The sequence below is a fragment of the Chelonia mydas genome, chromosome 3, assembly GCF_015237465.2.
Source record: "Chelonia mydas isolate rCheMyd1 chromosome 3, rCheMyd1.pri.v2, whole genome shotgun sequence".
Classification (NCBI taxonomy): Eukaryota; Metazoa; Chordata; order Testudines; family Cheloniidae; genus Chelonia; species Chelonia mydas.
Genome location: NC_057851.1, coordinates 171,571,342 through 171,588,619, shown reverse-complemented (window position 1 = coordinate 171,588,619; position 17,278 = coordinate 171,571,342). Strand labels below are relative to the sequence as shown.

At 46.3% G+C, this 17,278-nt stretch overlaps 1 long non-coding RNA gene across 1 annotated transcript; it reads right to left on the bottom strand.

Moving 5' to 3' along the window:
* Positions 1–1,194: 1,194 nt before the first annotated feature.
* Positions 1,195–17,249, bottom strand: LOC119565852. Its single transcript, XR_005224904.2, has 3 exons — positions 16,560–17,249; positions 7,196–8,015; positions 1,195–5,315 (listed from the first exon to the last, which is right to left on the bottom strand). It is a non-coding gene; the product is annotated as an uncharacterized LOC119565852 (long non-coding RNA).
* Between the last annotated feature and the right edge of the window lie 29 nt (positions 17,250–17,278).

Here is a 17,278-nt window from a genome sequence, read left to right as displayed (position 1 = left end):
ATGTCCAGCTTTTCTAAATAGTCCTTAACCTGTTCTTTCACCACTGATGGCTGCTCACTTCCTCCCCATACTGTGCTGCCCAATCTAGGAGCTGACATTGTCTGTGAAGACCAAGGCAAAAAAAGCATTGAGTACTTCAGCTTTTTCTACATTTGTCACTAGGTTGCCTCCCCTATTCAGTAAGGGTTCCATACTTTCCCTAATCACCTTCTTGTTGCTAATGTACCTGCAGAAATCCTTCTTGTTACCCTTCACATCCCTTACTAACTGCAACTCCAGTTGTGCTTTGGCCTTCCTGATTACACCCCTGCATGCTCGAGCAATATTTTTATACTTCTCCCTAGTTATCTGTTCAAATTTCCTTCTTGTAAGCTTCCTTTTTGTGTTTAAGCTCACCAAAGATTTCACTGTTAAACCATGCTGGTCGCCTGCCATATTTACTATTCTTTCTGCACATTGAGATGGTTTGTTCCTGTACCCTCAATAAAGCTTCTTTTAGAATACAGGGGGACTCCTTTCCCCCTCATATTAGCCCATCAGATGGGATCCTGCCCATCAGCTCCCTGAGGGAGTCAAAGTCTGCTTTTCTGAAGTCCAGGGTCTGTATTCCGCTGCTCTCCTTTCTTCCTTTTTTCAGGTATCCTGAACTTGACCATCTCATGGTCACTGCTGCCCAGGTTGCCACCTACTTCTACTTCCCCTACCAATTCTTCCCTGTTTGAGCAGCAGGTCAAGAGGAGCACGGCCCCTAGTTGGTTCCTCCAGCACTTGCACCAAGAAGTTGTCCCCAGCACTCTCCAAAAATGTCCTGGATTGTTTTGGGCACTGCTGTATTGTTCTCCCAGCAGCTGTCAGGCTGATTTGAAGTCCCCCATGAGAACCAGGGCTTGTGATCTGGAACCTTCTGTGGTCCGAAGATATCCCATCATTTTGTATGTTTCATTGAGATTATATTTTCCAATGTGCACTACTTTACATTTATCAACATTGAATTTCACCTGTCATTTTGTTTCCCAGTCACTCAGTTTTGTGCCAGCTGGGGTCAAACTCTCAGCCTTGGCCAGCACTACGGCAGAACTCTCAGCCGTGGCTGGAGCTCTGAGCCCAGAGCCCCTCCACTGTTCTGACACTTCCACCCGAGGCCCTGTCCATGGGCCCCGTCTATGGACCCACCCCATTCTGCCCCAACTCTGCCTCTTCCCCTGAAGCCCCACCCCTGCTTGTTCCATGGCCCCAGGACCATAGTGGGGAGCAAGAGCTCCTCCAGCCCCAGGGCCATAGCGGGGGAAAACTTTTTCCAGGGGCCCCAAATCCACCACTGCCCCCCCTTCCTGGCAGCAAGAGTTAGGGGAGACTTAGCCTCCCCCAGCCTCCATTACATGCCTCCCATAATTTCACCCTTTTTTTTTTTTTTTTTTTGTGGCTTGGTGGGAATTTTGCTTGGTCACACACTACTAGTTTTTAGAGTTAATCAAAAGAAATTAGCTACATTACTCTCTTTCATGTAATGATTCAACTACTAAGCTCTTGATCCTACAAACACTTATGAACATGCTTAAAGTCAATTGGACTGCTCATGTACTTAAAGTTATTGGAACAGGTAACATGAGCAAAGTTAAGCATGTGCTTACAGAATTGGGAACCCCATACAGCCCTTTTCTTAGTTCTGGCTTTCTCAGTTCAGAATGTTCTAGAACATGACTTTTTCAATACTTTAAAAAAACCCCACTTATAGTACATGTCTTTAGAGCATAAGAAAAGATGGGGAGGTTTTAATTTCTCAGTGGAGCAGGCAACAGTGTAGGAGAAAAAAGCACACAGGCTTTATATATATAATTTAGTCGGTACAGGTTCTTTCTGCAGTAACTACACTGCACCCCATGCAACCATTAAAAAAAATTTAATCTTTTGCACCATCATGCTTAAGTATCAGTGCGTCACATTGCACCAATTTTAATCAAACTTATTTTCCCCCCAGTAAATTGGTCCTGTGCTCCTCTGTCTGTTATGTGAACTGTACAAAATACTTTGAGATTTTAATCCCTGCAACAGAAGTAAAGAAAAACAATATTATATATATTGTATTTTTATTATTGAGGCATTTGTCACTGTTCAGGTTGCAACAATCATTCTATTCTAAGCCTTACTTTGCCTCAAACTATAACCTTTGCTAGGAATGAACTATTATTCTGATCTATCTTTTTTGTTTACACTATTAGGAGAAAAGAATAGCTACATTTTCCAAATGCTAGAATAAAGAGGTTGCACATGCAAAGCAACTACCACCAACCCTCCTCAGAAATTTGAAGAAAAGCTTTTCATTTTTTTTTTTCAGCCCTCTCTCTCTCTCTCTCTCTCTCTCTCTCTCTCCCCTCCAAAAAGGAAAATTGTCAAATTCTTCAAGCATTATTTGGCTAGATCCCCAAACTAGGTAAAAGGCAGTTTTACTGTTAGACACGTTGGTGCATTTTTGCTAAGGGTATGTTTACACTGCAAACGTAAGTCAACCTTTATTAGGTTGACTTACAGCCACTGCAGTGGTGCATATCCACACTACCCTGCTTGGGTCGGTGCTGCGCGTCCTGACCGAGAGTGTTTTCACCAACCTAAGAGGGGCACTGTGAAGAGCTGAGAGCCCTGTGTCTCAGATCTGCTGGCAGCTCCCTGCCAGGAGCCTGGCTGACCCACAGGCTCCTTCTGCTCCCTGTTCCCCACCAGGAGTGGGGGGAAGCTGCCTGGGGCTTCTCACCCCCTACCTCATTCCCTGCCAGGCATAGGGGGGAAGCCACCCAGGGCTTCTCACCACTGGGGAGCAGGGACCAGCTGCCATAGCTTCTCAACCCCTCCACCTGCTCCCCACAGGGAGCCAGGCAGCTCACCCAGCCGTGAAATTGACAAGGTTGCCTGACTCCCAGCTGGGAGTAGTGTGGGAAGCCCCCCAGGTTTCTCACGCTGGCTCCCAGGCAGGAGCCTGGTCCAGCTCCCTAGGGGAGCAGGGGCTTTCTTGTCAATTTCACAGCAGGAGCTGTGAAATTGACAAGAAAGCCAATGTAAAGGAGACAGTGACTACAGATACTGCCTCACCCCAACTACACCAACATAAGCCTTACACCACTTGTGGAGGTGGAGTTAGTATGTCAGTGTAGTAGGGCACTTACATTCGTGGGAGGAAGGCTGTAGTATAGACACTGACATAATTAGGTCAACATAAGCCAAATATCAGAGTAGCAGCCATGTTAGTCTGTATGTATGCTCATCAACCACAGTAGTACCATTATTGTAGGTTGGCTTCAAGCTGTTTAGAGCAGGAGATGCTGAACAAAACCTAAATTAAAAGCAGAATGGGATCATCACGAAGGGCTGGTCTACACTACACAGTTAAGTTGACTGATGCACCTGATTCGGTGGCTAGAAGAATGGCATTGGCCATATCCATAAGGTGGGCATTGGGGCTGCTGTCCTCTGGCCTGGCCGCAGTGATCCAGCAGTCCAACCAGGGCCTCCCCTTCAAAGACACCACCCTATTTTCAGATCAAACTGACAGTAGACTGCATGGACTAAAAGATTCTAGGGCCACTCTGCGCTCTCTGGGCCTTTATACCCCTGCGGCCTCAAGGAAGTGCTTCACGCCTCAACAGCCTCAATGATTCAGGAGCCAACCCAGGGCCAAGTCCTATAGACCCTGGAGGCACTTCAGGCCCCTGCCCTTCCTTCAATACCCATTCGCTTCGACCCAGTCAGGCTCTAGCCATCACTCCCCAGGATATAAGCAGGCATTTTTATGGTGTGCCCAAGGGCAACTTCCCAGGCTTCAGCCAGGATCCAACCTCCCTATTATTTTTGGACTGTCCATTGCCCTACCTCCCTGCCTCGGCCACTGTAACATCAGACCAGTGGGTGCTCAGCACTGTAGCAGTAAGTTATACCCTCCAATTTATTTCTATCCCTCCCTCCTATCCCCCATCCACATCCCTCTGCAGGGACCCTTCTCACAAGCAACTGTTCATTCAGGAAGTACAAGACCCCCTACAGGTAGGGGCCATGGAAAAAGTTCCCAAAGAACTGAAGGGGGAAAGGTTTTTACACCCATTACTTCCTCATACTGAAGGCCAAAGGGGGTTTATGATGCATCCTGGACCTACAAGGCCTCAACAAATATCTTAAGAAGTTGAAGTTCCACATGGTCTCTCTGGCCTCCATCATCCGCTACCTGGATCCTGGAGACTGGTATTCTGCCCTCAACTTAGAGGACGCATATTTCCACATTTCTGTCTTCTGTGGCCACAGAAGATTCCAAAGGTTTGTGGTCAGTCACTACCAGTTTGCAGTGTTTCTGTTTTTGGCCTAACAGCACCAAGAGTGTTTACAAAATGTACGGCCGTAGTTGCAGCTTACCTCAGGCAACAGGGTATTCAGATCTACCTGTACCTCAACAATTGGCTCATCAAGGGTCACTCAAAGGCACAAGTCCAACATAGCATTGCGGTCATGCAAGCCACCTGCCATGCACTGGGTCTGTTGATAAATGAACAAAAATCAATGCTGGTCCTGGTACAGAGGATAGAGTTTATCGGGGCAGTCCTCAACTCTATCAGAGTCGGAGCTTTCCTGAGAGATTCCAAGCAACGTCAGATCTGATTGCCCGAGTCTCCACTCACCACAGCCCAAGTATGCCTCAGACTGCTGGGGCACATGGCAGCATGCACCTATGTAGTTCAGCATGCAAGACTGCATCTCAGACCACATCACTTTACTTCCCAGCCAGTCATCACTTGGACAAGATCCTCAAAATCCCACCACAAACTCTTACCTCCCTGGTACGGTGGTTGAAACCGCACTATATAAAAAGGGGTTCAGTTTCCAGCTCCATGACCTACTGGGTTCCTGGTATTGGATGCGTCGGACTTGGGGTGGGGTGATCTTATTGCACCTCAGGACCCAGGGCCTGTGGTCCTAAGAGAAGCTGTTACATATAAACATCAGAGAACTCGGGGGCATCTGCCTGGCTTGTGAAGTGTTCCTTCCCCAGCTATCTGGAAAAATGGTACAGGTATTGATGCTGTGTTGTCCATCAATGTTTTACGTCAACAAACAGGGGAGCACAGTCGCCAGCCCTCTATCAAGAGTCCCTTCACCTGTAGGACTTCTTTACCCAGCATGCTCTCCATCTGGAAGCTGTGCACCTTCCAGCAGTCCAGAATGCTTTAGCAGATCACCTCAGCAAGTCTTTCTTCTCCTGCCACGAGTGGTCCCTCCATTTGGAGGTTGCTCACACCGTCTTCCAGAAGTGGGGAAACCCCAGGTGGACCTGTTCACTACCAAACAAAACAAAGTGTCAACGGTTTTGTTCTCTACATGGCTTCGACAAAGGCTTGCTTTCAGATGCCCTTCTCCTGTAATGGGGAAGCTACCTCATGTATGCCTTTCTGCCAGTCCCCCTCATTCACAAGACACTCCTGAAGTTCAAGAGGGAACAGGCATGAGTCATTGTGGTAGCTCCACCATGCCCCCTTCGCCAGCATTGTTTCGGCATGCTCATGGACTTAGTGGTGGCAACCCCACAGGCGCCCCTGAACCACCTGGACCTACTCTTGCAGGACCACGGATAGCTGTTGCACCCGAACCTTGCCTCCCTGCACCTAACAGCATGGATGCTGCATGGCTAAGCCTCAAGGAATATGCCTGCTCCACACGTAGAATCATAGATGACTAGGGTTGGAAGAGACCTCAGGAGGTCTAGTCCAACTCCCTGCTCAAAGCACGACCAACACCAACTAAATCATCCCAGCCAGGGCTTTCTCTAGCCGGGCCTTAAAAACCTCTAAGGATAGAGATTCCACCATCTCCCTAGGTAACCCATTCCAGTGCTTCACCACCCTCCTACTGAAATAGTTTTCCTAATATCCAACCTAGACCTTCCCCCACTGAAACTTGAGACCATTGCTCTTTGTTCTGTCATCTGCCACCACTGAGAACAGCCTAGCTCCATCCTCTTTGGAACCCCCCCTCAGGTAGTTGAAGGATGCTATCAAATCCCCCGTCACTCTTCTCTTCTGCAGACTAAATAAACCCAGTTCCCTCAGCCTCTCCTCATAAGTCATGTGTTCCAACCCTCTAATAATTGTTGTTCCCCTCCATTGGACTCTCCAATTTGTCCACATCCTTTCTGTAGTGGGGGGCCCAAAACTGGATGCAATACTCCAGATGTGGCCTCGCCAGTGCCAAATAGAGGGGAATAATCACTTGCCTCCATCTGCTGGCAATGCTCCTATTTAATGCAGCCCAATATGCCGTTAGCCTTCTTGGCAACAAGGGCACACTGTTGACTCATATCCAGCTTCTTGTCCACTAATCCCCAGGTCCTTTTCTGCAGAACTGCTGCTTAGCCAGTTGGTTCCCAGCCTGTAGCAGTGCATGGGATTCTTCTGTCCTAAGTGCAGGACTCTGCACTTGTCCTTGTTGAAGCTCTTTTGGCCCAATCCTCCAATTTATCTAGGTCACTCTGGACCCTATCCCTACCCTCCAGCGTATCTACCTCTCCACCCAGCTTGTTGTCATCCACAAACTTGCTGAGGGTGCAATCCATCCCATCATCCAGGTCATTAATTAAGATGTTGAACAAAACTGGCCCCAGGACCAACCCCTGGGGCACTCCGCTTGATATCGGCTGCCAACTAGACATTGAGCAGTTAATCACTACCCATTGAGACCGACTATCTAGCCAGCTTTCTATCCACCTTTATAGTCCATGCATCCAATCCATACTTTTGTAACTTGCTGGCAAGAATACTGTGGGAAACTGTATCAAAAGCTTTGCTAAAGTCAAGTCTTTAAGGTGCCACCAGACTCCTTGTGGCGAAAGTCAAGGTATATCACATCCACTGCTTTCCCCATATCTACAGAGCCAGTTATCTAATCCTAGAAGGCTATCAGGTTGGTCAGGCATGACTTCCCCTTGGTGAATCCATGCTGACTGTTCCTGATCACCTTTCTCTCCTCCAAGTGCTTCCAAAATGGATTCCTTGAGGATATGCTCCATGATTTTTCCAGGGACTGAAGTGAGGGTCTATAGTTCCCCAGATTCTCCTTCTTCCTTTTTTTAAAGAAGGGCACTATATTTGCTGTTTTCCAATCATCCACACAGATCCAAAAGGTTCTCTTGGAAAGTAGAAAACCCTCCACCAGGGCTACTTACCTGGCTAAGTGGAGGTGCTTTACCTCCTGGGCATCCAAATGGAATCTTTCTCCAGCTCAGTCATTTCTACAATCCATCCTGGAATACCCTCTTTACCTAAAGCACCAATGTCTGGCACACTCCTCAATCAAGGTGCACATGATAGCCATATCAGCTTTCCACCCTCACATCCAGGGCAGATCTGTCTTCTCGCATGCAATGGCGATTGGATTCCTTAAGGGCCTGAATAATAGACTTCCTGCAGATCCATGATCCAGTTCCCCAATGGGACCTCAACCTGCTTCTTTCTAGGCTTTCCCTTTGAGCCCCTGGTGTCCTGCTCTCTCCTGCATCTGTCGTGGAAGGTCACCTTTGTTGTAACCATCACTTTGGTGAGACAGGTCTCTGAGATTAAGGCTCTAACCTGGGGAACCCACTTATACAGTGTTCTACAAGAACAAGGTCCAGCTGGTGCCCTCACCCAGCCTTCATGCCAAAGGTGGTATCACAGTTCCATGTCAATCAGGATATCTTCCTGTCAGCGTTCCTTCCAAAGCCTCACAATTCCACCGAGGAGAGGTGTCTGTATACTCTGGACGTCAGACGTGCCCTGGCTTTCTACCCAGAGCGAACCAAACCCTTCCGTAGATCTACTCAACTTTTCATTGCAGTGGCTGAGAGGATGAAGGGACTCCCAGTGTCATCCCAGAGAATTTTGCCTTGGATCACATATCTGCTATTAGCAAGCAAATGCTACACCTCCGCCAATAGTGACAGTTCATTCAACAAGAGCACAGGCGTCATCAGCAGCTTTCCTGGCACGTGTCCAGATCCAGGATATCTGCAGAGCAGCAACATGGTCATCCATCCATACTAGGGATGTAAATATCATTTAAAGTTAACCATTTAAATTAAAAGTATATCATTTAACTGGTTAACCGATTAAAGGGAGATGGCCTTGGTCTGCTCTGGCCGACCGGGGGTTAATGGTTAAACGGTAAGACTAATGCTTACCATTTAAAATTTTACATCCTTAGTCCATACCTTCACAACCCACTATGCCATCACTCAGCAGGCCCGAGATGATGCTGGCTTTGGCAGAGCAGTGTTACAATCCACACGTCCGTGAACTCCTGCCCACCTTCAGAGGCACTGCTTGTGAGTCACCTGACATGGCATGGACATGAGCAAGCACTCTAAGAAGAAAAATGGCTACCTACCTCTCGTAACTGTTTTTTGAGATGTGTTGCTCATGTCCATTCCATGACTGTTGGAGTTCTGGCAAGAAGGAACTGAAGGAGGGAAGCAGCGGCACAGGCTTAGCACCCACCAGCAGTCTCCCTATCAACGCCTCTCCCTCCCCCAGTGCTTCCTCCCTGCCTGCCAGCAGGCCCTGCCAATCAGTTCCTCCCAGTGCCTGCCATCTGCCACAGATCAGCTGTTTTGCAGTGTCTGGAGGCGCTTTGGGGGGGGGGGGGAGGAGGAGCGAGGGCAGGAAGAGGGGCGGGGGGGCATTGGGGGAAGAGGTGTAGGGGCATCAGAGCCTGGGCAGAGCCAAGGGGGAGCACCACCCAGCAGATTAGAAACTCAGCGCCTATGGGCGGTGGCACCCGTTTTACCAGCACGTATGTGTGCGACTTCAGAGGGTGCTCAAGCTGGCCCTACAGATACCACTGGGGAGAAAAACTTCCAGCACCAGTGCATGTGGTAAGTATACACACTTGAGATGGAATGGACATGAGCAACACATCTCAGAGAACAACAGTTATGACAGGTAGGTGACTGTTTTTTACCATTTAGACAGAACTAAACTGTCCTGTAATATAACCATGTTATTCATACTTCATAGGGATACTACTTAGGGTCGGTCAGTTTCCAACTGGAGACTGTCAAAGTAGATTAGGCTATGCATACTTTCTTGACAGAAATTCCAGTACCAAGAGGTGTTACAGCACATTCCACTAAGTTTAAGATTGCCTCCAACTTGGTAAAGATATGCATTTGAGGCTGACAGGATGTGCACAAGCTACAATCAACACTGCTATCCAGAAAGTTCTATAATGGACATGTTTCCCCTATACTCTGGGTTGGTGGAGGCAATGATCTCCAAGAATGTGAGTTACTAAAATAAATAACAATTCTATCCACAAATATCTTAAATTCCTAAATGAGCACTGTGACGTTCTGTAGCTTGCGGGAACACCGAGCACCCCCATGTTCATTCTTATAATATGATTGTGTAGTATCTAATGCAAAGTTTGTCATGTTGGGTGTCTTCGGAAGTCTCATGATGTACTGAGCATTGTTATAGTAATCTTATAGGTTGTAACCTCATGTATATAATTATGAAGCTGAAAATGTGTCCTCATGGCTTAAAGCAAGCCCAGGCAAAAACTCTCCAGAAGCAGTTCACACCTCACCAGGGCATGTATGGGACAAACTCAGCCCAGCCTCATAGGAATAAAGGACACTGGCTTAGGCAACAACAAAGGATCTGTTGGACTCTCGAGTGAGTCACCCCCCTTCCTTTGGTCAGTTTTGGACTGCAATGAGGTAATGGTCACCTGACTCTGAAGGGTGGGGGCAAAGCCAAGAGGGAAGAAAGGACATGATAAAAGGGAGAGATGTATGTGATGCTCTTCCTCTCTCTTCCACCTCCATCTTCAGCCATCACCACCAAGCGACTGAAGCACTGATGAAAGGCGAGAGCCTGGCTGAAGAGCAAGCAGCCAGCCTCTGGTGAGAAGCATCTAAGTTTGTAAGGGCATTGGAAGTGTTAAGATCAGCTTACAATGCGTTTTGCTTTTATTTCATTTGACCAAATGTGACTTAGATTTTGAGTGATTATAATCACTCAAAATCTATCTTTTCAGTTAATAAATGTATTTGTTTGTTCTACCTGAAGCAGTGCATTTGGTTTAAAGTGTGTCAGAGACTCCCCTTGGGATAACAAGCCTGGTACATATCAATTTCTTTGTTAAACTGATGAACTCATATAAGTTTGCAGCATCCAGCAGGCATAACTGAACACTGCTAGATGGAGGTTCCTAGGGTGGTGTCTGGGACCGGAAGTATTGGCGAGTGTCATTCGGTTGCACAATCCAAAGAGCAGTTTACATGCCAAAGGCTGTGCGTGAACCACGCAGGATTGGGGGTTCTCACAGCACAGCAGGGTAAGGCTGGCTCCCAGAGTCAAGGATTGGAGGGACTGAGCAGATCACCAGTCCAGATAACAACACCAGAGGGGAACGTCACAAGCACAAATATAGAAATCTAAACACACTCATACAGTTTACAGAAAAAAATTTACAGATGGATTTATGTACTGAAAACTTAAAGCATTAAAGTACTTAACATTTAAACACAATAAGCTCTTAGCTATGACCCAGAATCCTCCCAAGTTCTTCAAAAATTTAAATAGCTGAATATGCTCACATCTATAGGATCTGTGCACTGGATGTAAGAATTTCTCAATCAATTCCTTAAAGTTGAGGGAAAAAAAAAAAAAAGTTTGTTATGCTATCTCAGCCATAATTGCTTTGTTTATAAAAATAGTGAGGGTTTAAGGAGCTCCGAGGTAGTAGGGACTCCTTTCTTGTATAGTTTTTTCTTAACCTGGGAAATTCCTACTCTAAAAATCTTCATTAAGTTAAGGTTAGTGGACTAGTTAAGGTTGTTAAAGTGATAACTATAACCTGTACACAAACTATATAAACAAGAACATTATAATTAAATCTTGGAGGCATGTACAGCATCCTGCTATATTATGTATCAGCTCTGGTCTGCGCTGTGGGGGGGATCAATCTTAGTTAAGCAACTTCAGCTATGTGAATAACGTAGCTGAAGTTGTCATACTTAGATTGACTTACCATGGTGTCTTCACTGCAGTGAGTCAACTGCTGCCGCTCCCCCGTCGACTCTGCCTGCGCCTCTCATGGTGGCAGAGTATAGGAGTCGACGGGAGAATGCTCAGGGGTCAATTTATCGCGTCTAGACTAGACACAATAAATCGATCCCCACTGCATCGATCGCTGCCCGCCGATCCAGCGGGTAGTGTAGACATACCCTTAGTTTTGTGTAGTCCCAGACAACAAAATCCACTAAAGGAACTTATATAAAAAGTACACACAAATTCCCCACCTCCAGTTATGCAAAAACCCAGCCTTTCAAAGCTATACCCTGAGGAGCAGGCCTTTGTCTGCTGATCACCTGTTATATAATGCCAAGATTAAGGGTCCAAACTGTATAAAGGAAAGTGTAAACTATTCATGGTGGATCTAGTTCTGAATCTGAGACAGTTAAGAGCTTGTAACCACAGGGAACCTCCTCTTTCCTATCCCCACTACCCCCATTGTGGGATTTGAAGGACTGACACTTACCAGATCCCCATGTTGGCACTGGGGAGACCTCTAGTAAGCTTTTAGTATGTGAACAGGTTTTTATTGTTTTTAATCCATTTTCTCTGTAATGCTTTCACTTTAAGAATAAATGTGCTTGCTTATAAAGAGCTTGTGATAACTTGTATTGCAGCCTATTACAGCTATTCATAGTTTTTGGAGAGAAAGCAAAGTGCAAATGCAAGTCTGTTTAGGTAGTCTGGCTTGCTGGGATTATCACAGTGTAGGCAGTTTTCAGAGTAACAGCCGTGTTAGTCTGTATTCGCAAAAAGAAAAGGAGTACTTGTGGCACCTTAGAGACTAACCAATTTATTTGAGCATAAGCTTTCGTGAGCTACAGCTCACTTCATCGGATGCATCCGATGAAGTGAGCTGTAGCTCACGAAAGCTTATGCTCAAATAAATTGGTTAGTCTCTAGTGTAGGCAGTGAAACATGCAGCCTGAAAAAACCCAGCAGGAGTGAGAAACATGGATCTCTACCTAAAAGAGGTGACAGCTGAGGACCCGGGAGCCAAGAATGAGTGCCCTGGGTGGACCACAGAGGGGAAATACAAGAGTAGTTGCTTGAACTGTGACACTATCCATGCACATATCTTTTTTTTTTCTGAGGGATGCTAAATGTGACAATAAGGTACTGAATATATAATAACTGGGAAAAATTTCCTATATCCAGAAAGAATAGTCTAGTGGTTAGGGCCCTAGACCTGGATCTAAGTTCCTGCTCCACTACAAACTTCCTGCATAACCTTTGGCAAATTACTTAGTATATTTCTGCCTCAGTTCCTGACCTGTAAAATAGGGATAACATTGCCCTACCTCATGAGGGTCTTGTGAGGATAAATACATTAAAGACTGTGAGAAGTTCAGATACTGTCATATAAATACCTTAGACTAGTGGTTCTCAACCAGGGGTATGCAGAGGTCTTTCAGGGTGTACATCAACTCATCTAAATATTTGCCTAGTTTTACCACAGGAAACATAACAAGCACTAGCAAAGTCAGTACCAACTAAAATTTCATACACACAAGGACTTGTTTATACTGATCCATATACTATACACTGAAATGTAAGTACAATATTTATATTCCAATTGATTTATTTTATAATTATATGGTAAAAATGAGAAAGTAAGCAATTTTTCAGTAATAGTGTGCTGTAACACGTTTGTATTTTTATGCCTGATTTTGAAAGCAAGTAGTTTTTAAGTGAGGTGAAAGTTGGGGGGTATGCAAGACAAATCAGACTCCTGAAAGGGGGACAGTAGTCTGTAAAGGTTGAGAGGCACGGCCTTAGACAGATTTTCTACTCTTGATCTTTATGCAGTCTTTCCATTGACATCAGCGCATTATCCAATGAGTATTGAGAAAAGTACTAGCTGTAGTCTTAAATATAAATACCAAGTACCAAGCTTAAAAATAGAACTGGGCCCCCTCCACAGAATGAGTTTGTCACCACCTTACTCCTAGCCCTAGAGCAGGAGCTGAGCTATTGGGACAAACCGTGTCAGGAGCGGCGGAAGCTTCCTAATAGTGGGGGGGGGGGCCACTGGTACCAGAACCGTGCCCCCCCACACCGCCCCTTCTCCCAAACCTCTGTCCCCATGCCACCCCTTCTCCCTGAGGCCCTGCCCCTGTGCTGCCCCTTCCACCCGAGGCCCTGCCCCTGCACCCCCCTTCCCCAGAGGCCCGGCTCCAACACAGCCTCTTCCCCCTAAGACCCTGCCCCCTCCCACCCAATAAAAAGTGGAAAGGCATAGCCCTCCTCTTCTAAAAGTGTTCTGGCACACCTTAGCAGCGGGGTGATTCTCAGCACCCCTTTGGGGCTGTTGGCAGACAGACATGACTTACAGCATGAAACTACTTTGTTACATTGGGACCTAGCCAAAATGGGAATAAGTGGCTGCGTGAACTGAACAGAGACATAACATACAGGAAGCATTCATTCTGAGAATTTGGCAGGCCTGGGGATTTATTCTAATTGTTCAGAGGGAAAAAGTCACAGGATTTTAGTTGATAGGTTGGTCATCCAAGACCCCTCTGAAGTACATCCCATTTCCAGGGGGACAGCAGGGCCTATAAGCCAAAGAGATCAGAGAGTAGGTAAATTCTCTTGTTCACACAGAAGTAGCGAATAGTCTCTTTTCCTAACAGACATGAAAAGCAATCACTCTGGGTTACACAATAGGAATAATAAAAGTAATAGTATTTGTATAATACTATACATTTATAAGCTATGTACAAACTATATAAATTAATTAAATCCTCACAATACCCAGAAAGAAAAGGAGTACTTGTGGCACCTTAGAGACTAAAATTTATTTCAGCATAAGCTTTCGTGACCTACAGCTCACTTCATTGGATGCATGCAGTGGAAAATACAGTGGGGAGATTTTATATACACAGAGAATTCCACCATGATTTCAACAATTTCCATCCCACCATCAACCTCAGCCTGGACCAGTCCGCACAAGAGATCCACTTCCTGGACACTACAGTGCTAATAAGCAATGGTCACATAAACACCACCCTATATTGGAAACCTACTGACCACTATACTTACCTACATGCCTCCAGCTTTCATCCAGACCACACCACACGATCTATTGTCTACAGCCAAGCTCTACGATACAACCACTTTTGCTCCAACCCCTCAGACAGAGACAGACACCTACAAGATCTCTATCAAGCATTCTTACAACTACAGTACCCACCTGCTGAAGTGAAGAAACAGATTGACAGAGCCAGAAGAGTACCCAGAAGTTACCTACTACAGGACACGCCCAACAAAGAAAATAACAGAACGCCACTAGCCATCACCTTCAGCCCCCAACTAAAACCTCTCCAGCGAATCATCAAGGATCTACAACCTATCCTAAAGGACGACCCATCACTCTCAGAGATCTTGGGAGACAGGCCAGTCCTTGCTTACAGACAGTCCCCCAACCTGAAGCAAATACTCACCAGCAACCACACACCACACAACAAAAACACTAACCCAGGAACCTATCCTTGCAACAAAGCCTGTTGCCAACTGTGTCCACATATCTATTCAGAGGACACCATCATAGGGCCTAATCACATCAGCCACACTATCAGAGGCTCGGTCACCTGCACATCTACCAATGTGATATATGCCATCATGTGCCAGCAATGCCCCTCTGCCATGTACATTGGCCAAACCGGACAGTCTCTACGTAAAAGAATAAATGGACACAAATCAGACGTCAAGAATTATAACATTCAAAAACCAGTCAGAGAATATTTCAATCTCTCTGGTCACTCGATTACAGACCTAAAAGTGGCAATTCTTCAACAAAAAAACTTCAGAAACAGACTCCAACGAGAGACTGTTGAATTGGAATTAATTTGCAAACTGGACACCGTTAAATTAGGTTTGAATATAGACTGGGAGTAGATGTGTCATTACACAAAGTAAAACTATTTTCCCATGTTTATTTTCGCACCCTACTGTTCCTCACATGTTCTTGTCAACTGCTGGAAATGGCCCACCTTGATTATCACTACAAAAGGTTTTTTTCTCTCCTGCTGGTAATAGCTCACCTTACCTGATCACTCTCATTACAGTGTGTATGGAAACACCCATTGTTTCATGTTCTCTGTGTATATAAAATCTCCCCAGTGTATTTTCCACTGCATCCGATGAAGTGAGCTGTAGCTCATGAAAGCTTATGCTCAGATAAATTTGTAAGTCTCTAAAGGTGCCACAAGTACTCTTTTCTTTTTGTGGATACAGACTAACACGGCTGCTACTCAGAAACCTGTCACAATACCCAGAGTAAAGCTATATAGATATACAATATCATTCCCTTCTTTGAGGTTAAGAACAAAGTTTTTAAACGTAGGCAAGCAACTTCAAAGTTGGGTGCCTAGTACAACTAACTACATATTTAAGGACTTGGTTAAGTGGCTTGATTTTTCAGAGATTCAGAGCACCCACAAGTCTCATTGGCTTTAGTGGAAGCTACAGATACTCAACCTGATTTTCAGAGATTCTATTTGCAGAAGTACGTGAATATGGGTTTACCTGCCTTTCTTTTAACACCCAAGTTTGAAAGCTTTGACTCAAGTGACTTGTCCAAAATTACAAAAAGAACCACCATAAAAGCTGAGATTTGAATTTAGATGTACTACGTTGTTTATCATCCTTAAGTACAAGCCCACAGGGTATGTGAAAGAAAGAGAAAATCTCATTCACAATTCAGGGAGAGGAGCTGGAGTCATTACACACATTATTTCTAGTGGTGAAATCTCTGATTTATAGAGTGGGCTACATTTTTTTCTGCACTACATTGAGGGGAGACTCCCTTTTGGTTACTCTGTGTGGGGGAAACTATTTAAAATACAGTGAATGGAAAATCTCTGGATTTTACATCAATGGTACTCCCTGGGATGCTTTTTTCAGAATGACTTTGTAGGGGAAGTCTCTAGATTATATGTGAGAGGGCCCCTTTTGGTCATGATGGGAAGGGGCTGTCCCTACTTCACAGTGCATATTAGAGAACTTCTTTGGAGTATTCAGTGTGGGAGAACCCCTCTAGCCTACAACTGGGAAGGAGACTCTCTCTGGTTCACATGTGGCTGTATCTATACTAGAATTTTTAAAAATCTTACTCTCTCACCAGCACTGGCAGTTGTGACAAAGATGGGAACATTAGTATATACCATCTAGCACATTTTTACTATTGTAGTGTCTAACTCTATGCGTCCTCCTCCACACTCCATTCCCCCCCCCCCCCCGCAATTAAAACCTAGTCACTGTTGCAGCCCAAACCCTTGGAGTCATGTGATTACATCAGAAGGGAAAAAGTTTCTTGCCTTTATGGTTGTGAATCGCTTGAGAATGTGAATCAAGCATAAGGGATGTAGTAATATTTGCCTGAGTCTAAAGTAAAACACTGCTTTCACGACCTAGAAGCTGTTTCCGTTCACCTCAAGGGGGCAGGAGACAGGTAACTGCAAGACTCACTCTCTGGACTTCCCACCAGCACAGCTGCAGCTATGACACCGGAGCGTAGCCACTTGCTAGAGACCGAGAGGTTTTCCCCTTGCAGTGAATCCACTCCCTTGGAGAGGTGCTGGCTGCAGCTGCCACGGTGTAGGTCGACCTAAGGACACAGCACAGGGCACGCCACTTCTCCCAGCCCTGAGTGAGGTATCGAGAACCACCGAAGTTCAATGCACAGGCGAGGCCTGCGTGGGCGACGAGAGCTGTGGGCCCGACACACCCTGCCCAACCAGCTACAGCCTGGCTCTCTGGGAAGGGAAGGGAAGGCAGCGAGTTCTCCTGCCATAGCAACTGCACCGGGGCGGGGGGGGACGAGGACGGAGCCGCAATGCAGTCACGAAGGGCCCAGCTGGCCCTGCTCTGCCTGTGCTACCACCGCCCCAAACCCCGCTCTGCCGCCCGCCCTGGAGGCGCCAAGCCCCGCCCCCCAGGCGGTGCCGCGGGAGGGCGTCGCTTCGAGCCCCGACTGTGCATGTCCGAAGTGACGCATTGCAGGTACGAACCCGCCAATCAGCGCCCTCCTTCTCTTCTTCAGCGCAAGAGATACACTTTCCTAAATGTTCCTCCGCCAGGAAAAGTAGCGCCATGCTCGCCCTTGCTCCCGTCGTTCCCCCAAGAGGAACCCTCCTGCTCTCCCGTGTCCGACGCTTTCCTCCGCTGGAGCCTGGGGACAGCGCGGG